General features: G+C 42.4%; 1 protein-coding gene across 1 annotated transcript in view; it reads left to right on the forward strand.

Moving 5' to 3' along the window:
* The window catches only part of cdh11 (cadherin 11, type 2, OB-cadherin (osteoblast)), a 122108-nt gene that overhangs the window by 27500 nt on the left and 69905 nt on the right, over positions 1–24703 (forward strand). Inside the window, exon 2 of the mRNA XM_079689983.1 lies at positions 24546–24591. The gene's annotated coding sequence lies outside the window, so the exon portion shown is untranslated. The remainder of the gene's footprint in view (positions 1–24545; positions 24592–24703) is intronic.

A 24703-nucleotide genomic window follows, 5' to 3' on the forward strand; every position in this document is an offset into this window, starting at 1 on the left:
TGTGCGTCTGGAAGGTATGACAGAGGCAGACAAAGTGGCCGTGCTCTACACATATAACACATTTCAAACAGCAGCTAGCACAAACAGATGGAGGAAGCAGGGAGGTGTGTGTGTGAGTGTGTGTGGGTAGAAAGTTGGAGATTCTAGTCCCATTAACTGAACGTCTGTCATTACCGTGTCCTTGAAAAGCAACTCTACGTTTCTATTTCCATACATGCGTCACCCCTACGGTTATAATCACACTAAGAAGTATTTTAATTCAAAGCCAACACGTGCATCTAAAAATGGTGAAGCGATGATATGTGAGTCGTAAGGAGGGTGAATTGACCCTGGGTGGGTACTTCTTTCTGTTAGTTCACCTGTGCATTGGCCTCCCACACACAAGCACGATCGTGTGAATGCTTACGTCCCAACTAGGGGAAGAGGAAAAGCAACATACACCAGTTGGAATTTATTAGTTTATTAATAACAACATAACAAAATGGAAGGCAAGCAGCCTGAAGCAAACACAAAGGTTTGAATAAGCAACCCGCAAAGTGAGGACTCTAAAAAGGGAGTCTGATTGAATACAAAGGAATAGACACTAACAAACAAAAATAGCAGCAAAACAACCCTCACCATCAAAGTGGTACAAACTAACAAAAGGAGGCTGTAAGAAAACACAGCTATGCTAGAGGACACCAGTCAACGTAACACTAAGCTACTCGAGACACCTCTAATCACAACAACACTAAATAACTAAATACGGAGCACACGAGTTAAGCCCCGGACACACCAAGCCGATCTTGGCCGTCGATGGATGTCAGGCCGACGATGAGCGTCCTGTCGCGCTACTCAGATTGGTGTGTCCCGCACCGTGGCCGAATCGGCTAAAGGCAATCGGCCAAAGAAATCACTCTGATTGGCTGTTCAGCTTAGCGAATCAGTGCATGAGAAGCGAAACGGAAGTGAGGGACCACAAACAAACTATTAAGAAGGCAAATGTGAGATTTCATTGAACTCCAGCTCTGGACACAGGTTGGGGAAAGCCCCGTGAGCTTCTCGCTGTAGAGTGAACATGGAACACGCTATTTGTTGTTTGTTTACATCACGCAGTCTGTTCTTCTTCTCTCGGTTATCACGCAGTCTGTCTTCCGGTTGTTGCCTCTTTTGAATGACGAATACAAACTACCGCCGCCTGCTGGTAAGGAGAGTTATTGCCACTCGCGCATGCGCAGTTGGTACGTTCTTCTTGGCTGTCGGCTGAAGTCTTTGCGGTGTGTTCCAGTGACACATGGCCAAGACGCAGGAGACACGAGGCCACGCATCAGTCGGGTCCGTCTGTGTGAGTTCTTCGGTGTCAGCTCGGCGTGTCCCTACCTTTAAACACAGTTAACAGCTTTGTCTATGAGTGAAGAGCAAGTAGCGAGAGGCGTCTGTTCACACATCAGAGCCTCCCGACTGATCGTTGTCCACAGGCTTTGTAGTCATCTCCGGAAGGTGCGCGCTGGGATTGGAGCGTGTCGGTAGGCCTGTCACGATAATTAATTGTGTTGGACGATAAATCTTTCTGGAAATTATTGCGATAAACGATAATATTGTCGGCACCGTTTTAAGACCATTTTAGACATAATGATAGTATATAATAATAATAATTCAAGTACATCCTTTCAAACATAACTTTTTATTGAACATTCAACATTGCAAATGAAATGTGAAATAATATTAAAATATATAAATTAATAAATAAAACAAATTAATTAAATTATAATAAATGAATTAAATCACACACAACCAAAACAATAAATTAAATAGAGTCAGGCTGGAAAACAGAGCTCTCTCTCTCTCATATATATATATAACTTATTTGTATTCGTTTTTTTTTTACCCTCTGTCTTACACATCCACCCACGCTCGAGCACTCCTCACTCGGACTAAACCCCTCCATGCACACCGCCAGGCTTATTAGATAAATAAATAAATAAATAAATATGAGCACACATTATCTCACAAGCAAAAAAAAACTCCTTAAAACAACAGTCAAGTGTACAGTCCACTGTCAAAGACCCAGATGCCTCAACAGGCCATATCCAAATCTGTTTTTCTAAGTTTTCGAGCAAGGAACACCAACATGTTTGCATTGTCGGGCGGGGGCTCTCCATCTCCAGCTGCCGTGTTTGCTCCCAGATGGAAAAACGGAATGGGGTGGTTGTGTTTTAGGTGTAGTTTAAAATGCGTGGTATTGCCTGCTTTTGTCGCTACCTTTTTTAAACCAATGCGACACACCGCCTGGCTCATTCAAGTCCGTAGGTTCGCCTCGTTGATTTGGTTTGAATCCAAAATACTGCCACACTGGAGAATCGAGATGTGTAGTTAGGTTTTGTAACCAATTCCATTTCACTTTAAATTCCCCGCGAGTAAGTCACACGTTGTCTCCCGCTTGTCGCTATTTTATTAATTTGGCTGCTACGCTGCTGCATGTGCACGCGGAGTGTCCTGACCTGGCTGTGTGTCAGCCCCGCCCCTCACAGCGCGCCTGGTAGCCACAGCGCTCCAGGCTAAAATGCTGGTCACATCTTTATGTAAACGGCAATTTATCGAGCTCAGAAAAGTTATCGAGTCCATTTTTATTTATCGTACGATAAGTCAATTTATCGATTATCGCGACAGGCCTACGTGTCGGGCCCGGCACGCTCCAATCACAATCTTCGGGGGCGGACCAGGAGATGAGTAGCCAATGACATCAGGGCAACCGCACAGCTCATTTACACAGAACACAGTCACAACAGAGTTAACAGGACCGGGGAGGCTGCGGCCGTAACGCTGGGCATGACCTCCAGCTGTTGGCTTTGATAGAGCCGACACGCTGTCCACTTGCTGGAGTGATGAACGTGGAAGAAGTGCCCCTCAGCTCTGGTTCTCAGACTGTAATGAAAAAGCCAGAACATGTTGAGGAATTGAAATTGCTGCAAGTTGCTACAAACACTGAAATAGTTCAAATAGAAATCTGCAGGGAAATTGTGTGGGAATCGATGCGAGACGTTGAGCTCGATAATAACTTTTCGTTGAGAAATACTGCGAGTTGAAGTGAATCAAATCTTCCTGTTCTGCTGAGAACTGAAACGTGTCTCCTCTTAAGCCTCGACTTACATTTCTTTCATTTTAGTTTCTAGTGTTTTTATAGCATTTTCTTTCAGTGTGATGATCCATCTGTTGGCAGACATTTATTTGGCTTATTTCCCTATAGCTAAAAGTAATACAGTCAGTACACCAAGAACGCCTCATCTTTTCTTTTACAGTTTGAGATTCTATGAGCCCACGTCAATCTCGTATTCATGGTTTTGGACACATACATCCATCCTACATTTGTTAGACTATTAGTAGCTTATTAGATTCTTCACCATGAAAGAATTGGTGGCTCAAACTACCTGATAAACACTCTTAAGTAAGCACTCTCCTCTCCTCTTTCCCAATGGAAGTTCACGAACAAATTGTTACGATTATTGTGTTATGTCACGTTCTGTATGTCTTGTTTTGGGTGTGTTGCTGTTCTCCCTGTCATGTTTCCTTCCTCGTTTCTTGTCTGGTCCTTCTCCCTGTGTTTTTCCCCTGTCGTTAGTTTCCCTGGTGTGTCTAATTGTCTGATTGTGTTCACCTGTTGCCCTTGTGTTTCCCCTCCCCTGCCCGGCTGTTTCTCGTCTTGTGATTACCCCTCCTTGTATTTAGTCTTGTCTGTTCCTGTGTTCAGTGTTGGTTCATTTTTTGTTGGTGACTGAGTTCACCGGTGAGTGTTCTGTTTTGTCCGAGTTCTTATTTTATCCTTGAAAAAAAGGCAATATCAGTGTAGTCTGCATTTGGGTCCTGCTTGCTTCACCCACCGTAACACTTAAACATTATGTCACATGTCAGCCTCGAGGGCAAAACAAATTGTTGGAAGGAAAGAGGATCTTTTGAGTACAGATTGACCGACAGCTTCAGCAATAGAGCTGCTGTTATCCGCTGATAAATCAAAGCTTTAATTTCCCTGTACACCTTGAAAACGCCGGAAGACGCACTGCTGTGAGCATGCTTTGAACCTCCGTTAGATTGGTTTGACCCCTGGTCATGTTTCTAATCAACCTCCAACACTTTAACTCCATCGATTGCTGGAAGGGCTTCATTTCAAAAGGCTGAAGATCCACACGAGCCATCAGGGATCGCAGAGGCCACCGCTAACACAACATAACATAACAATAGCATCGCAAGTGTCTCTTAAAAGCCTGCTGGATTAAAATATAGAAAACAAATGGAATTGTATTTGGCTCACTATTTGAAGCCCCTACTGCTTTCTAGACATAAAACAATCAAGGAGGCACTTTCATTATACGTTCTTTGGCGTAATAAGATAAGATAAGATTTACCTTATTGATCCCGATTAGGGAAATGTTTGATGATGTGCCATCCTTGAATTTCTACATTTGATATATCTGCAACAGGATCAAATACAGGACAAATGTATCATTCACTTTTTACATTATGAGTGTTCTACAGTACTGCAATACTACATGGTAGAAGTTAGGGCTGCTCAATTAATCGTATTTTAATCGCAATTACGATTATGGCTTGCAACGATTACAAAAACAAAGTTATAGAAATAAAACGATTATTTTTTTATTATTACTTTTTTTTTTTAATACATTTTTTTTAATAGTTTTTTCGGTTGAGTTATACTTAAAGTTCAGGGTAATCAACTGTTAAAACCATACTGTTCAAAAAAAAAATTCTCCAATGAATTTATGTTTTCAAAGTAAATGGATAATCGTTTTTAATAATGGTGATATCAATTATTGACCCAAATAATCGAGATTATGATTTTTGCCATAATCGAGCAGCCCTAGTACAAGTGTCTGTCCATTGCTTTAAGTCAACACTTCTCCACTAATTGAAAAGCTGCTCCAAGATCCGGTCAACTCTTTGAGGAACGATGAATCTGACTCCAACCGTGTCCAAAACAGTGAATATGAACTGTTGCCATCACATTGCAGATACCACGATTTAATAGACAGCGCGAAAGAGCCTCTGAGATTCAGTTTACCGGTACCCTAAAAATAGGTTTGCTAGAAAATGTGTGATTTGGAACAGGTGTTTACCTCCCTGGTGTGTTTTGTCCTGCTTTTGGTTTCGTCTCTCTGCTTATCTTCAGTACATCCCAGGACACACCCAGCATCTCCTCTCTCCTGTCTTAATCTCGCCTAGGATCCCCCGAGGCTGTTTAGAGGGAATCTTTGACAGAGTGTGTGTGTGTGTGTGTGTGTGTGTGTGTGTGTGTGTGTGTGTGTGTGTGTGTGTGTGTGTGTGTGTGTGTGTGTGTGTGTGTGTGTGTGTGTGTGTGTGTGTGTGTGTGTGTGTGTGTGTGTGTGTGTGTGTGTGTGTGTGTGTGTGTGTGTGTGTGTGTGTGTGTGTGTAAATGGTCAGCAAAGGCTCAAATGCATAAGTTCCCCTCAGAGTGAGTTTCTCTCCCCATGAGTTATCTTTTCCACGAGGCATATGTTTTAATATTTAGTGCTTATAATGTAAACATTGTATCTGCTGTTGCTCTTCTTGTAAGTCATTCCACATAACACTTTCCCTTGGATGTACACATGTAAATTAATTAGTCCATATGTGAAATCCATATGGGAAGACATTAAAACTAATTACAGTCTCATTTGGGAGTTCACATTCTGCTTATGGGTAGAAGCAAATCACTATTCAAACCATCTCTCTCTCACGCACGCACACACACACACACACACACACACACACACACACACACACACACACACACACACACACACACACACACACACACACACACACACACACACACACACACACACACACACACACACACACACACACACACACACACACACACACGTACATCCACAAGCGCTTTGCAAATGGGTCAAATCCCTTTTGACCACAAACATTCAGACATCCATTCACGCCTTCAAAACTACAGCAATGTACACTTTCTCACACAAACACACACATGGATACACTCTAAGAAACACACACACACACACACACACACACACACACACACACACACACACACACACACACACACACACACACACACACACACACACACACATATACACACACACACACACACACACACACACACATACACACATACACACACACACGCACACACCAACACATGCATGCTGCAGGCCCCCAAAGTTCCATTATTTTTCTGAAGTGGCTTTTCAATTCCTTGAGGGAGTGTGTGCGTGTGTGTGTGTGTGTGTGTGTGTGTGTGTGTGTGTGTGTGTGTGTGTGTGTGTGTGTGTGTGTGTGTGTGTGTGTGTGTGTGTGTGTGTGTGGGGGTGTGTGTGTGTGTGTGTGTGTGTGTGTGTGTGCGTGTGTGTGTGTTTGACGTTGACATTAAACCCTCTGTCCATGCTAGTCTGGTGCAGGGAACACGCAATGATAAGAAAAATAAAATAAAAACAACAGAAGACGAAACCTTTTGGAGAAGAAATCGTAAAAAACATTTTGCTCTGATCAGAACAAAGTGTGTAAATTCCCAGTGAGAGTAGATGGAAATGAGCTGATAGCATAAATCATCGCTAATATTTTGAGATTGATGCATGGTCATTGTTTAAATAAGACATCAAAAAGTAAAAAATGGAATGTCCCACATGTATCATTTGCATGTCAGATTAATAAATCAACCGACCAGCTGCAGTTCTTAATGACTGTGTGAGAAGACGAGTCGTGAGGTTTGAAATGTAAAGCATGCTCACTGATGAACTGATGAGGTGGCCAAACACCTGGTGAGTCGCCATGGGGACGACTCAGAGTTTCCATTGATGCTACGCATGGTTAACAGGTAGTTAAACATCCAGGCGGGAGAGACAACAGAGTAACAGGCAGCAAGTTAAGAGGAAACTATTTGACTTGGTGTTTGGTCCTTGTGACGGCAGAATAATAAAAGTGATTTTATTCTTCGTTCTCTGGTGCCTCGGGCGGCGAAACGCTTACACTCTGAATCCCAGTCTAATACAAAACATGTCAGCTGGGTAATTGGGAGCAATAAAAGTGCACAATGACATTTTAATTATTAAATGTTAAACTTATGGCAGATGTGGGGAATGAGAGAAGGAACAAAGAACGTGGTCAGTGGAAGAAAGAATGGCTATAAAAAGTGAGATTCTTTAGCCGTATGTTGTTTTGCCACCTCAGCAGCAGTTAGGAGTATAATTGATTACGGCGACCCCTATTTTCTAACTGCAGCCTCCTCATTGATCCAGTTACTGCTGCCGATGCTCTGCAAGTCATTACGGCCAAAAAGAGACTCAAAAACAACTTTAATGCAGTCAATTCGTCATTCTTAGAAAGAGTTAAGCAGGTTTGAAGATGTGAGATGTGTCTAGATTTGAAGCAAAGGCCTTTAAAGGCTCATATTCAGAATGATATGTGTATTTCTTGGCTCTAGGTGACATCTTGTCATGCTTTAATGTTCAAAAAGCTCTTTATTTTGCTCTCTTTTCACCCTCTGTCTGAAACCAGAGCCCAGACTGCTCTGATTGGTTAGCTGGCCGGACAATTTACATGCAGAAAAATATATATAACACAAAAAAAGCTAATTCTGGAACTGACAATTAACTGATAGTCTCCCCTATTACACTAAAATGTATATATATATATGGTTTCGTTTAAACTCTACAAATTTTTTTATAAAAAGACGAGGGACATATTTTCCTCTTTGGAGAGACTTTTATATGAACTAGCCAACAAAGAGGGAATGAAAAAGGTGGAAAATGTAGCGTGACTGAAGATATTAATATTGATTTTCCGAAGTGGCTTTTGTCTGCAATCCCATTGTATTTCTCCCCTTTCTTTCAATATACAAACATATAATACAGCTGCCACACACTCCACCGGCAGCAGACTCATATGTTCTGCTACTTTACCTTGAAATCAATTTCATGCTAGGTTACAGCGTGTGTGTGTGTGTGTGTGTGTGTGTGTGTGTGTGTGTGTGTGTGTGTGTGTGTGTGTCCTCCAGCAGAGGTCTTAACCTCTACCTGCTGACTGTGTCTCCTTCCCTAAATTAAAAGACTGCATCACGTTACATGCAGCACACACCCACACAAGCTGCAAACACACACACACACACACACACACACACACACACACACACACACACACACACACACACACACACACACACACACACACACACACACACACACACACACACACACACACACACACACACACACACACACACACACACACACACACACACACACACACACACACACACACACACCGGCAGCACATCGTATTACGTATATAAGGCAAAGCTGTAGGAGCTTGTGAACAGAAACTCAATAGGCTTTTAACATTCATTTAGGGCTGACTTTAGCTAAAGCAACTGGATCTGATGGCACGTACGCTAAGACAGAAAGAGGCATCGAGCCCGACTTCACATCACAACCATTTGATAGCACCGCTTTAGAGAAAAGGATATAAATATATACATATAGAGAGAGAGGAGTTGACAGAGATGTAGAGGTGGGCAGAGAGACGGCAGGACGGCTGAGGAAGGAGAAACGGCTAAATATAAAACAGCTAGGTACAAAACAAAAGAGAGCTGAAAAGCATAGTTGTGTCGGGGGTGTGGATCAATTCAACACACACTCACAGAGCCAATAGAAATAACAGGAAATGGTCCGACGGGGTGCGTTTGCTTTACGGTGCTGTAACGCTGCCTTGTTTCAGGCTTTGATGGCTGCAGTGTGGGCAGGTTGCTAAAAAGGGTTAAAGGCCCTGTTATGGCTTTTGATAGTTTCCTGTTGTGTGGTATAGATAGATTCATACTTTATTGATCCCACTTTGAGAAATTATTTAAGTTTGTATTAGGGATGTAACGATACCAAAAACTCACGGTACGACAATATCGCGATAAAAAGTCCACGGTACGATATTTATCGCGATATTGAAAAATAAAGGAAAAAAATGTGAATTTTATTTTTTTTATTAAATTAAATAATACATCTGATTTGAACAGTATTTTAGCAGGATAGTAGTATTTTAAAGTGTCAACAATATAATAATCAGACCTTGCAATAGAATAAATCAAGTTTCACTTTAGTTTTTCAAGTAACTCAACTCTAACTCACTCCCTCAGCATCATCAAGGTTATCTTTTAGGAATATGAGCATGTCCACATTTCCAGGTAGAAGCTGGGATGTTTGGGCGTTTACAATATCCCCTGCTGTGGAAAAACTCTCTTGCTTGGTACTGATGTTGCTGGGACAGAGAGATATGCTTTGGCCATGGGTGACAGCAGTGGGTCAAACTGTGCATTGTCTCTCCCCCACTTCAAAAACAATACAGTTTTTGCCAAGAAGGTGAGGCTTTTTGACAGGGCGAGATATAAATATACTGTTGGTACTTGTCAATGTCTCTAGGTGTGTACATGTAGCCCTGTAAATATGATGTCCTTTTGTGTTATCTGTTGTTTTATGTTCATGTTGTAACCTACTTGCTGCCATGTTGGACAGGTCTCCCTTGAAAAAGAGATCGATTATCTCAATGGGACCATCCGGTTCAATAAAGGTTTAAAAAAAAAAAATTCCAAAAAAAAAAAAAATCGCCGTATATTTTGTAAGTCTCACGACGATATTGAGACATCTATTTACCGCGATATTGCGATATTCGATATATCATTACATCCCTAGCTGGTATACATGTAAATGGTCTGCAAACGATAAAATCCCGAGGTTTCCTAAGGAGGGACACTAGTATTTACTTCCATAATAAATCGACATCACTATGTAACTCTTGCGCTTCTATTTGCGCTCCAACACATTGTATGTGATAGGCTAAGGGGCGGGACATCTCTAAGTGGTTAACCAATCACAACAGAGCTGGCCAGCTAACCAATCAGAGCAGACTGGGCTCTGGTTTCAGACAGAGGGTGAAAAGAGGTGCTGCAGCACAGGCAGTGTGAGAAAAATAAAGAGCTTTTTGAACATTAAAGCCAGAGACATGTCCCAGTGATGGCCCCCTTTAAACCCTTTAACATGTGACTTAGAACATGCTGTGATTGGTTGGTTGTTATGTGTGTGTTTTTTTTGGTTTACCGTCATTGAGATCTCAACATTTTGAGGATCTTGGCGTGTCCGGTTTTGTCTCACGATGAATTACAAGCTGCTTCATGAGGTGCGAACATAGTTACTAGAAACATCCCAGAGAGAAATGCTGCCGTTGGCTCGCAGCGCTATATTTCGACAGCAGTTTGAGAACATGCCAAATTCAATTTAACTTAGTTTACTGTCTGGAGAGCAGACGTGATTGGATGGAGACAGGTACAGGTAGAGGAGACGCAGAGAGATAAATGAACATCAGCTGCATCAAGGAGGGGCAGGGTGATAAAAACTAACATCCTCATATTTAATGGACTATCATTTCGACTCAGAGAGAGAGTATAAATAAATATATATGTTCGTGTGTGGCTTCGGATATCAGCCCCGATCTAAATCAACTTCTCTGCAAGTAGAAACTGGAAAATTAGAAGAGAGGACATCAAAGAGGAATGCAATAAACTCAGAATAGTAAAAACTGCTTTGGATGGATCTTATCTGTATGTCTGTTGAAGGATAATACACACCAATGTTATATATTTAGAACGACTGTGCTTGTAACTATACACACACCTAGGCTTAGAAAAGGGCAATGCAAGTCCCAGGGTTGTGTACGTTGGATGTAAACAGCCACATCTCCCATAATAACAACTCATATTTCCGGCAGCAGCAGTTACAGGATTGAAGCTGGCGTGCGTCCAGTCACACACCCACCACCGCTACAACCTCCAGGTCTCCTTTCAGGCTGCATAATATCACTATTTATGGACGTTTACTGGAGGGAAATCATCCTTTTTCAGACAGTTTGCCTCTCCTTGACATTAGGTTGATGGTCAGCCGACGATGTGAGGGACGGCTCGCAGGAGGGATCAAAGTATGACAACTGTGTGGAGAAACGTAGCACGGAAAATACGTTTGCAGTGTCTGGCTGAAGAATCAAACATCATTTAAGTTGATACAAAAAAAACTCCTGCGAGCATGTAATGAATGAGGAAGGAGTGTTTTGTAGCCTCAAAATGACAAAAGGGTACATTAGGTGTATTCCATCTTGCATTGCTAACGGTTAAAGCAGGTCAGCTTCCCATTACTCAGGCACATGGCGGCTCTTTTTTTTGCTGATTTGTCATTGCCACGGGCTTTCAGCAGATCTTAAAATAAATGGCTAAGACGCTTCTGTGAGTCTGGACAAATCACCAGATGTTAAGTAACTTTAACATCAAGCTTTCTTATTATTAAGTCTGCATGTTATTTCATGGTCTGGGCTCAGAGCAGGAATCCATACGGTTCCCTCCGCTGCTTCCTCCTGTCCCCAGATGCCTTTTAGAGTTGTCATTGGAGAGTGACCTGTATTATCTCTCTCTGACTCGCTCGACCCGGCCCTGTCTCTTTCCGCGTCTGAATGGAGATTTAGATAAGAGCGTCTGAGCTGCAAGAGAGCGGCCGCTGAATACCAAGAGAGAGATTTACGGAGCATTTGCACCTCGTTTCAAACTCTTCTGCAACTCCAAACCTTCCTGTTTCTTATCAAACAGGTGCACACGGAACTTTATCAATTATTCTAAGCATGCAATGGACGATGATGATGCAAGTAACCGAGGATCCAGGGGTGATTTGACTGGATCCAAGAAGGTAAATGCTTTCTGTTAGTTCACTGTGCAAATGTCTCCGCATCCTAGACTAAATCAGTAACATATACATCTTGGTGGCAGTAGATCAATGCTAAGTGTGTTAGCACAACGTACTCAAAGGAAGCTGCGCTGTTGATACGTTCAAGACACAGAAAAAGAGGATTGTTTGGGAGAAAATGGAGAAGCAATAATGAAGAAAAACAATATCCGAAGACTTTATAATTGGAGGATGGATGTGCAGTTGTATTTTAATGGTTTTTAATAAACTTGTAAGTGTGTGTGTGTGTGTGTGCGTGTGTGTATCAGAGCTATATTCTCGTGCCTTGATTCTGCATATGACACACACACCAATTAAGATGTCCCCGAGGTGATCGATGAGTTGATGGAAATGTCATCTGGTGCTGATACATTTGTCATCACTCATCCAGACTCATGAGCTTCTGCTTTTTGGTTTTCAGTCATTCTTTCTGCTCTTTTAGCGCGGGGTGGTTTGAATGCCGTGATTCATGGTTTCCTCTGGAGGCAGAGCTCTGACTGGACTCATTAATTAGTGTGCAGGACAATGAGCGCCTGTGTTTACATGTGATGGGGTGGGCTCCTCCAATCAGGGATCAGCATGACCAAAACAAATGCTTACATAACCATGAAGCTACTTTTAGGAAAATATTAACTAAGTGACAATCCTGTATTTAGTTTGTACTAAAGGGGCAAGTACACATACAGGTTGTGTTCCCTTTCTTGTAGTGTGTCATAGGTTTTAGTGCATGTAAATGGTCTGCAGAGGCTACATTCCCAAAGTCAATATGAACAATATAATATGTGGTGTTTTATTAGTTAAACTGGATCAATTTTGGAACTCAGATCAACATCAGACTGTGTCTTAAGAGAACTTTGTACATACACGCAGGTACTTTGAAACAGTTAACTTCTACTGGCTGCACTTTGGTCGTCAAAAAAAAAAAAAATAGCCTTTTCACTGTTGGGTCATCTGCTATATAATACACAGTGGAGCAGTAATATGTTATTGATCCCAGGAGGGGACTTCTATTTTTTTCTTGCCCTTTTCTCCAAAGAGGTGAGAACATTGGATCGTCCGGTCGGGGACAGATTCGTAAATGTTAAGGTCACGCGACCCAGCAGTAGATGACTTTATCTCCATGGGGACGCAGGTGATTATTAAATGGATATACATGATAATTATGTCCTCATAAATACACAGATAGGAAAAGGTTGAGGGACTCGGTGTGACAGAGTATGATTTCCACTTGGAAAGTTCAGCGTGTCCTCGGTCTGAAGGACTTTCTAACGACTTATCCAACCGGGAGAGCAGTCAAATGGAAATCTAAAATGAAAGCGAACATGTCAAGTGTTATAAACCAGTGATGACATTTACTCCTAAATATGTAATTTATGGAAATGATCCCTCCGACTATAAGGTGTCAGTGGGAGCCACATCCCGATCTGATTAAAGGATGTTTTCATTCCCAGCTTCATATGTGCAGTTGGTTGCTTGTTTGTTTCTTTAAAACACACTTTAAAGAGGAAAATCACTGTGTGTCAGGACACAGTTGTGAGAGGTCATTAGATATTCATGCAATGTGTATCTGTGTGTGAAGTGTTGGCGGAGCTGCTGTGTGAGTAAGAGAGCATGTCATACAATAACAAACTATCTAAATGAAAATCATCGACAAGTGAAGCAAGTCATAACTGAGTGTGCACGTACATGCATAAGCAGCCGAGCCATGCAGAACTGAATATGTAAGAAGCAGATTTATTCCCCCCCCCTCACCTCCCTCCTCTTCCAGTCCGTTCAACGACTCTCGCTCGTTTCAAGTCAACATGTCAACAGGAATATATCTCTTCCCTCAGTCACGTCGACGGAAACGCACACCGTCGTTATCTGTTTGAATTTGCTGTGTGTATGCCTCCATCTCTGAGTGTTTGTGCTCGGTGTAGTTTGTGTGTGAGAAGTGTTTTCATGTTGAGTGTGTGAGCGTACCTTTGGTTTGCCGTGTGTGTGTGTGTGTGTGTGTGTGTGTGTGTGTGTGCGTGCGTGCGTGCGTGCGTGCGTGCGTGCGTGTGTGTGTGTGTGTGTGCCTTACAGTGTGTGTCTTACCATACTTCTTCCGCCCTGTCTCCACATATTGTGTGTGTCAGGGACGTAAAGGCAAACAATGGTCTTACTATAGCTTGTCTGCACAATCTGTACAAAAGGAGTGACGCATAAATATGAGAATTAGAGGAGATAGAAGGAGTTCGGCTGAGTATATATGTTGTACATTTTCCTCTTATAGTCTCTCCTTTTAACACTGGACAAGGCCGTTCAAACATGGAGTATAATCTATTATGCCTGTTTCAACAGAGAGACCTTGCATTTTTTATATATTTAATCCGTTTTTGAGACATTTCTATCCATACCTCGATGATGGGATAATGGATGGTGACTTTTACAAACATTAAGAACGTGTCTGATCACATCTTGGCTGTTTTTCTCAGCACTTCTATTTAGTCGTCTTGTATGTGCATTGACGGCAGTGAACACCAACTCCCCACTTAGTTTTGAAACTCAAGAGTTTCGTTTTGATTAGCCAACCGGTTGGCTAATCAAAACGAAACTTAAGAGTTTCGTTTTGATTAGCCAACCGGTTGGGGGTCAAATGTGTTGTTTGTTCCCTGCAGGCGATATTCGTTCCTCTGAGTTCTAACAGTCACTGTATCATCGTTTGTTCCTGCCACCTTGGTGTCATTCGGCACGGTGGCAAGTCTGTGCCGACATGAACAAAGATGGTGGTTTCACTGAATACAAGAATAATAAAAGAAACAAAGGTTAGATGCACTTTAGAAAACAGCTTAATTAAAGGGGACCTATCATGCAAAATGCACTTTTGTACGTCTTTGTACCTGTGTGTGTGTGTGCGTGTGCGTGTGCGTGTGCGTGTGTGTGTGTGTGTGTGTGTGTGTGTGTGTGTGTGTGTGTGTGTGTGTGTAAAGTGGTTGCCTCACAGTTTTAGATATTGCAGTCATATCTCCATCATCCTTTACCCATGCCAAAGAAGAGAAAGTGGTGCAGTGATGACACACTTTTAGTTAGGTAGTTTAGTTAGCATCACATGTGCTCCGTTGAAAAAAAAAGAATTGGATTTTGGAATATAGCAAAAAATAAGATCTAAAAACAAAAACATTTATCATTTTTCAAGTAAAAAGTTAGCCTATAAACACATCACAGTCACATGACTTCATGTCACCACCGCTAAGCTAACGGCGGCTAATGCTGGACGTGACGTTAGTTGTCCTATTTAGACACTTATTAGCAACTGTTTTGAAGACACAGGAGCTTCAGACACTTATAATGTCCTGATTTATGACAATTATAAACAACAGCAAAGAATGCATTTCACATTGGGGTTTTGATTGGTCGTTTGTACTAATACCAATATGTGTCATTTAGACCCTTTTTAGAAGCCTCCTTTCTTACGTCTCACCAGTGAAGTATTTACTTGCGTATTTAAAGAGACAAAAAACAACCACAGACCTTGTTTCAGGCCTCTAACCCAAAACACATTCAATAAACCATTGACTTTGAGATAAGCGTACAGGAAGTGGTGAAGCGCCGACTCAGCTACGTTTTTTAGGACTCATTCCTTCACCACTTCCTTCGCCTCCTCTTGTTGTTTTCCACCACATTCCTGTAGCAGTGACACAGGGTGCAGTTCTCTCTGAAGTTCACACACAGTTTGTTGTGGCGACAGCAGCGGGGAAGAAAGCCGCCCGAGGTGCATCAGAAGCAATCTAAGCAAATGAAAATCACGTTGGTGTACTTCATAATTATTCATATTCCATCTCAACATAAAAACTAAACCGGAGGGGGTGGTGTGTAACAGAACCAGAATCCAGTTTCAAGTAGGGTTTCATCTGTGGTGTATTTGTACTGCAAATATCAATTAACATCAAATAAGAATGACACAAATACTATAACAATGTGCTTTTATTTTCTAATGTAGAGCACGTGGACTTGATGCATACGTGGATGTGTTTTCTTGTTTGTCTGCAGACACTCAAATCCGAGGCACATTTCCTACCAGGATGAATGAAGCCTATCTTTTCTTATCTGTCTACCCCCCTCTCCAAATTGGGTTACCACATTTGGTAAATGCTGCACTGCAAGATGTGTTTTCTTTGAGTCCTAAAACAAGGTGCTTTGGTTTTTTAGTTTGCTTATCTTATGTCCACAAGGGAGAGGAGAAATTACTCCACAATCCAATTTTGAACACACAATGAACGTACAAAAAGCAAATGACTCCCAAGCGGCTAATAATCTCACCTTTAGCATAAGGGAGTGTTTTGGCCGTGGGAACGCTGAGGGTGAAGTTTTAAATTAGCTCACTGAGTTTAAAACATGGTCTGCTTTTTGTGAGACATTACCGAAAGATTTAAATAAAGGGAAATCAATGTGGCAAATATATTGAGCTACATTTTACAAAAGCGTCGACAAAGGACAATATTTTTTTTTTATAATTACCGGAGACCTATGAATTTAAAATGTCATCGTAAAGACATTAAAAACAGATTACACTGGCTTCTTATTGGACTATCAACCCTCAGTGTGATTAGTATACAGTAGAAATTAGCTTATGTAACAGCACATTTTGAACCATTAAGGATTAGCAGTTTGCAGACTTGTGTAGCAAGCTATGCTAACACTATACTGTATCCTCTTACATATGTGTATACAAGTTGATACGAGTTATCAGTAAGGATTGTTTGTTCAGCAATAAAAACACGGTTTTAATAAGCAGCTTTAAAGCTCGGAGGATTGGCTTTCAAACTTCTCCAACTACATGGGGATCTCCATCTTGCCGCAGCTTCTGTTGAGATCAAAATCTGTTGTGAAAGCAGCATCAACGTGAGATGGATGACCTTACAATCATGCCTGCTGTTCCCAGATTTAGCAAAGAGGGATGAGGGCTTTCAAGAGAGTGCAGCTTACAACAACAGCTAAAAGAGCATTGACACAAAACTCAATGAGCTCTAAAATGTGTGTTTGTGTTCCCTGACAATATAGCAGATTGATTTATTAGCCGTCTATCAATTCATAGGAAACCAATCATCATCAAGGAATAGTTTAACCTGCAAACGTGTGGACATGTTCGCTCATGTCATTGTGAATTTAATATATTTGAGATGTTTGGGAGGGCACAAAGAGCTGCCAAGTGAACAAGAATACAATCTTAAAGTTACAAGGTATATTTCAATATACAATTATGCAACCAAATGACATTTTTCAAGGGTAGGCAGCCCGGTATTGCGAGCCACTTGAGAGGAATACAAAAATATATATCTGACTTCTATCTGTCAGGCTTATCTAACCACATAGAGCTATTTCAGAGCATCTGACACGGGCTTGGCTCACACTTTTTTAGATGAGGAAGCGGAAAAATCCTCAGCTGTCTAGAACAAGTGTTGTAAGAGTATCACGTCTGAGCTCACAGATAACATAGGGCTATAGTTACCAACCAATCCCCTTTAAAATAACCGGCCGCCACTTGCACCTGCATCTCCTGTGGAACACTTTATTTCAGACGCAGCAATGAGTCAGAAGGGAGGGGAGAGGAGGGGGAGGCTCGCCTAAAGATACACAATATAAAAAGACCAAAAATAAGTGTGTGGTTGAAGTAGAGTCAAATAGTTAAATGCAGTCAGACTGGTGCCAGATTTAGACAGGTGTCATAAACTGCTGACCCATCACATGCTGAAGAGGTCGCCTTTTTTTTCCCACCGTGCTTGCCAAAGTGAGCGATGCGTGTGTGCAGGTGGGCGTGTGCAGGTACCAGAACACTTCTTGTATACACTCGTACGCTGAAATGTGTGTGTGTGTGTGTGTGTGTGTGTGTGTGTGTGTGTGTGTGTGTGTGTGTGTGTGTGTGTGTGTGTGTGTGTGTGTGTGTGTGTGTGTGTGTGTGTGTGTGTGTGTGTGTGTGTGTGTGTGTGTGTGTGTGTTTGAATATGCGTCCACGCACCTGTGAATGCATACTGGCGAATGAATAATACTGACACAGCTGGGATCCACCAGTCCCAGCCAGCCAATACGTGTGTGCGTTTGCTTGTGTGTGTGTGTGTGTGTGTGTGTGTGTGTGTGTGTGTGTGTGTGTGTGTGTGTGTGTGTGTGTGTGTGTCTGCCAGCTGCGCCCACTGTGCTGATCCTCAAAGCCTCTATCACATTCTGCTTGCATCATTTCACCGCAGTCGCACTGAGAGCATCAAACCCATGAACACATGCTCGCTGTTACGAGCACATTCACTCTCACACTCATGCGTATAATGACTTTCTTACGTAAACAGCCATCCACTGACATGAGATATAATGATTACATAGCATGGGCGTTTTAAGCTGCTTGCTATGAAACATACAATTGATACATTTAATTTTTCTTTGAGGATATGTTTTAACAGCGAGCAGCAGTCACTATTAATCCCTTAAACATCTCATTTTAAAGAGGTCCTATTATGCTTTTGGGGGCTTTTCCCTTTCATATAGTGTGTTGTATAGGTGTGCATGTAAATGGTCTGCAAAGGCTAAAATCCCACATGCTTCTTCTGCTTTGTTATCTTAAGGAATATATCACTATGTAACACTTGCACTTCTGTTGGCTCGCGCTCCAACACATTGTACGTGATAGGCTAAGGGGCGGGGCATCTACGTGGTTGACCAATCACAAGAGCTGTTGTAAATGTGGGTTTCTAATAATGTGTAAATTGGCACGTATCTGTGATAAGTTATTGAAGTAATGACAGACAATCTGAAAAGGCCACCATTGCCTGATTTAGTCATTAAGTATTGAATGCCTGTATAACAAAGGGAATAAAATACCTTTCAGAAATGTCCCGGCTGGCCCTTGGGACCCTAAATCTCAGCCGCTCCATTTCAAAATGATTATTTTTAACTATCAGATGGCGCCCATTCAACTGCTGTGGTCAGTTAGTGCTGCAGAGGAGAGGGGTTATATTTCAGGACAGTGCTAAATGACAAGCGGCACCCAATAACCCTCCATTATTGCCAGGAAGGTCTGCAGTGGTCTTAATGCGTTTTAAACTCCGGGTCAAGAATGACTTCGGGGTCTCGGATGAGGCGACGTTTCCCAGATAAAAGGTCAACGTTATACTGCCCTATAAAGCCGAGGGCAGAGGAGGAAAACCTGGCTTCAAACTTTATCTCCAGTCCAGACTAACTTGAAATTGCTGTTTGCTTTTATAGCTCTGCATAAAATGAGGCGTTCTCTCCCGCTTTGGTTTTCAATGCTGAGCCTCCAATTGGCTGCTATCACATCTTGATTTAGACACTAGATGAAACACCAGATTGTAATCCCAGAGAGTGTAATGTGTGTGGATAGAGCTCAGCTAGAGGACTCTAATCAGAATAATTATTCTGGTGTGGCTCCAGCTTCAGGCCTTTTAGCTAATAACAGACGCAACACTAATGGCGGCATTTCAAGCTGTCTATTTGCACGTGTGTGTGTGTGTGTGTGTGTGTGTGTGTGTGTGTGTGTGTGTGTGTGTGTGTGTGTGTGTGTGTGTGTGTGTGTGTGTGTGTGTGTGTGTGTGTGTGTGTGTGTGTGTGTGTGTGTGAGAAAGTCAGCATGCTTACAGCGTTTGCAAACTGATACGAAAATCCCTCAAAGATAGATTTCTGGTTAGCTGTGAGATGATGATTATCCTTAAATGGCTTTTTTTCCCTCTAGCAGCTGCAGCATAAATCATTTCATACCTGCTTTTGTTACTCAGAGGAGGACTCTCACATCACGCTGAGTGTTAAGTGCTGCTGTTTGGCCTCTTGTTGTGCAGTGCAACAGAGAATAATATAGCGGGTATGTACAGTGCTTAAAATCTATAGATCCACATGATAACAGTCTAACATTAGGGATGCACTCTGCAGCCAAAACAACAATATGTACACGACTGGAGTGTTTCCATACATCATGACGTCCTTCAAACACCTGCATGTTGACTGTTATTTATTGCAGGAACAAAGCATGAGACTTAGGCTTCTCACATTGAGGGAATCACTCTTTAGATATGAGTGCAATTCATCAAAACACAAATCAATACCCAATATGATCACTCTCCGGAAGCCGTGCATCTGAACGCAACAGAGTTGTTTGCAGCCGTCTCCCAATCGATCGGCCTTCATTCATGCACTGCATATCTCAGACACCTTGCAACACCACAACACGGTGAAATCCATTTTCCCCTCACATAACGAGCTGTCATTTTCTGCTTGGAATGAGCTCTATCGTCGGCGCATACAAATAACCCAGATCCATCTGCAGAGCGGTGAGAGCGTAGGCACAATAGTGATTGGTTTGATTCCACTGTGACATTGCTCTTATTACACAATGTTGATTACTGCAGGGCTTTCCAACTGCACTGTGTACGCACGTGTTGCTTCGGATCAAACACATGTATTCCTTTTTGAACACGGTGACAGGAGGCTCTGCATACAAAGCAGGCTGATCTGCTACCTGATAACAGTGATAGCATGATAGGTGTTTACTAACGCTGAATAATTATTGGTTTTAAAGGTGTTTTTGGCAGCTGGGCTTTGACGGGGCTTCACTCTCCTGCTGTTACTTTCTTGAAATGCAAAAGAGTGAAACCATTCTTTTACTTAATACGATATTTTATGGGAACAGGTGAGGAAAAAACACTGGGAGAGAAACGCTGTCTCGAGGGAACACAGGGATTTTAGCCTCTGCAGACCATTTATGGCGCATTTCCACTGCAGCGGGTAGCCCCGTCTAAGCATCCTTAATCGTCCTCAAGCGGCCAGGCCAGCTTTTGGTGGCCTTTCCACATAGCGTAGCACCGGCTAGCGGGTACTTTTTCCCTCTTTTTCCGGCCCCATAAAATCGTGGTTCTATCGGGCCAGGGCTGAACTAGTGACGTCAACACTCTCGACTGCTGATTGGTCAGAGAGAATCGTCACAAGATCGCGCGCGAGATCATCCCTAGCGTCGCGTATATATCTAGAAGCAAGCTTGCAGCATTTTTATACACAGCGTTTTTGTAAACGGAGGAGCTACAAAAATGGCAACGTCAAAGAAAAGCACACCGTGGTCGACCGAGGAGGTGACGACGTTCCTACATCTCATTGGGGATGATAAAATCCAGCGGGAGCTCGACGGAACAACTCGAAATGTGAAAGTGTTCCAGGATGTCTCTGCACAGATGCCCCGCCTACGCTGCGTTGCTGCCCCAGGTCCTAAACTGTAATGGAAATGCGCCACGGCCTCGGACGGCCAGCGAGGCAGCCCGAGGCCTGAGCGTGGACGCTTAGGGACGCTTAAAAGGGGCTACCCCGCTGCAGTGGACATGTGCCATTACATGCACCATCCATCCATCTTCTCCCGCTTATTACATTACATTACATGTTACTTGTTAGATGCTTTTATCCAAAGCGAATTACAGTACATACTCAATACTGTGGACAATCCCCACAGGAGCAATTTGGGGTGAAGTGTCTCAGGGACACAACGACATGCTGACTGCAGTGGGGTTTGAACCTGTGAACGCCTGATCCGAACACCTACGGACAACCCACTGCACCACACGCCGCCAACTGCTACTTCCGCTTATCCGAAGTCGGGTCGTGGAGGTAGCAGTTCCAGCAGAGAGCCCCAAACTTTCTTTTCCCTGGCCACATCAACCAGCTCTGACTGGGGGACCCCAAGGCGCTCCCAGGCCAGAGAAGAGATATAACCCCTCCACCTGGTCCTAGGTCTACCCCTCGTTCTCTTCCAAAGACATCAAATGGCGACACATATTCAGTTGCCAGTTACTTTGGCATTAGGGCAGGGATATCTAGATATCCCTAGGGAGGCGCCCAGGTGGCATCCTTGCTAGGTGCCACCTCAACTGGCTCCTTTCGATGCATTTACATGCACTAAAACCTATATTACACAACACAGGAAAGGGAAAACCCCAGAGCATACTGTAATAGAGTCTCTTCAACAGTTTGTAGAAATACCTCAAAGTGAATTGCTTTCATTTGTGTCGTCGATCACGCAGCACTTAAGAAGGCACTGAGGTTATTTGAAAGTATGAAAGTGATAGACGTCTCTGTAGCTGTAAAACTCTGTTTCACTAGTTGTTGCTTTGAAATCCATTTAACACAGACAAACGACCTCTCTAACAAAAGTGTTTTTCCACCAAAGCCACGAAGGGCTGATCTTTAGTCCTTAATCAAAACGGAGGGAAGGTTAATTATGACAGTGTCGCTCCTCGGAGCTGTGTGATCCCTCCCTGCACATTCATTAAGACGTGGATAAAAGAAATGTGGCACGGTGGAGAAAGGCAGTCTTTGGCCTTTTGATATTTAGCCATTACAGCAATAAAACATCTCTCGCTATCCTCATCTCTTCCCTCATGCACCATCACACCCACATAATGATATATGGAGGAGAACTTTGAGAAAAATGTTGCTTTACTCAGTTTGTTTTAGCCTTGTTCACCCGCTGGGCTTTGACTCGGCCAGATAACACTGGGGGTGCAATGGAACATTTTAAAGGTCTTCAAAAACATCTGTGATCAATTGTAATCGTCCTCCGTTCAATCAGTGATGCTCCAAACACTTAGTCATGTCAAACTTCTGAATGTTAACTAATTTTGGGGCATTTTCTCCATCACACATTCACCAGTACAGTGGTGCAGGGAATTTGTATTGCCGAGCTGGACGTTAGCATCAAAGAGTTTCCTCCAAAAATAGTCAATGGGATTTTTCAATTGGTTTTGGAGTATTGCAAAAACAAGATCTGTGGCAAACAAACGTTTCTGATATTTACAGGTTTTGTTCAGCAGGAAAATCTCCACATATTAAAACCACCTTTTGTTTTTTGAAGAAAAAAGCTAACGTTAGGCTATAACTGAACTACAGTCACATGACTTCACGTCACCACCGCTAAGCTAAAGGCGGCTAAAGTTGGGCTATAAAGGAACTACAGCACGGTCACATGACTTCACGCCACCACCACTAAGCTAAAGGAGGCTAATGTTAGGCTATAAAGGAACTACAGCACGGTCACATGACTTCATGTCACCACCGCTAAGCTAAAGGCGGCTAATGTTGGGCTATAAAGGAACTACAGAACGGTCACATGACTTCACGTCACCACCGCTAAGCTAAAGGCGGCTAATGTTGGGCTATTAAGGAACTACAGCACGGTCACATGACTTCACGTCACCACCCCTAAGCTAATTGTGGCTAATGTTTGGCGATAAAGGAACTACAGCTCGGTCACATGACTTCACGTCACCACCGCTAAGCTAAAGGCGGCTAACGTTGGGCTATTAAGGAACTACAGCACGGTCTCATGACTTCACGTCACCACCGCTAAGCTAAAGGAGGCTAATGTTAGGCTATAAAGGAACTACAGCACGGTCTCATGACTTCACGTCACCATGGCTAAGCTAATTGTGGCTAATGTTTGGCGTGATGATGTTCAGTCGTCATATTTAGACACTTGTTTGCAACTATTTTTAAGACACAGTGGCTTCAGACACTTATAATATCCTGATTTATTAAAATAATAAGCAATAGCAGAGAACGCATGTCACATTATTTGTGTTGTTGGGTTTCAATTGGTCTTTTTTACTACTACTACTACTACTACTACTACTACTACTACTACTACTACATGGATAAATAGATACATAGATAGATACTTTATCAATCCCAATTTAAAATTCTTATGTAGAGATTACCAGTAACATTAGTCATGCCACAGATTACTAAACAATTAAACACCACTGGTTCAATAAGGGGTGTCACATAATGCAACAATCTTTACTGTTTAATTAGTTTCTGGACAGAAATGCTGTACTGTTAAATGTTAAATCAGTAAATCATACTTATGATGCAAACATTTGACGTTCATTAAAAAAAGATTACATCACACCAGTATTGCTCTTTAAAACTGAAAGCAATACCTCATAGCAACATTTAATATTTATAGCAACATTTATATTTCAAGCGCACCCCCGCAGTGTGAACAGGAAAATGAAATGAAAAATCAGGGCCGAATTTGTCAAAACCAACGGGCCTCCGATTCAGATCCTGAATACATAATGTCAAATACTTTCAGCCGTTAATCTGTGAGTTTGTGTTTGTGTTCATAAAGTGTATTCCTCACTTTGCACCCGGCTCTTTGGTGAAAGCCTTAACGAGCACTGAGTCGCTGCACAACCGGGAAGTGACTGTGACTTCAGAGCATGAATTAAATATACTGTATTTCTTATATTCCTCACTTCACTCATGCATTGCTACAGTGCAGCTGTTTGGGAATAAGAAAGTGGAATGCAATACATTTAAATACTGTTCGAAAATCCACAAATCTCTGCAGGATTTCCGCCTGCTGCGTCTTTGTTGATGCTGCTTTCCTTTAATAGCATGGAAACTGTTTTTAAACTTGCAAAGTCATCGTGGAGAGCTTAAGGAAGGCGGATTAGAGAGAGAGTCTGACGGCTTCACACATGGAGGTTGAAAGAGATGTGTTTGTTTAAATGTGCATTAGAAACCATTTTGTCATTACATTTGTGTCCTTCTCCTGAAATGTCCCGCTATGAACGAGTCGAATGTGTTCCTCTCACTCCGTCCCCTGCATAATCACATGAACATAATGAGATATGCAGTACATTCAATTACCTCATATCTAATTACATCATAATCACTTCATACACAATGTCTGTGAACCCTTTTCCTCTTCAATAAATGGTATTTCTCACATGTGATTAACTGAATGCCCTCTCTTCTTCCTCTCAGATCTGTGTCGCCGTGCAGAGAAGACCCTCAACGTAATGAGCTAAAGGTGCGTTCTCATATTTCTCCTGTGTGTGTGTGTGTGTGTGTGTGTGTGTGTGTGTGTGTGTGTGTGTGTGTGTGTGTGTGTGTGTGTGTGTGTGTGTGTGTGTGTGTGTGTG

This window comes from Notothenia rossii (genome assembly GCF_949606895.1).
Source record: "Notothenia rossii genome assembly, chromosome: 6".
Taxonomy (NCBI): Eukaryota; Metazoa; Chordata; class Actinopteri; order Perciformes; family Nototheniidae; genus Notothenia; species Notothenia rossii.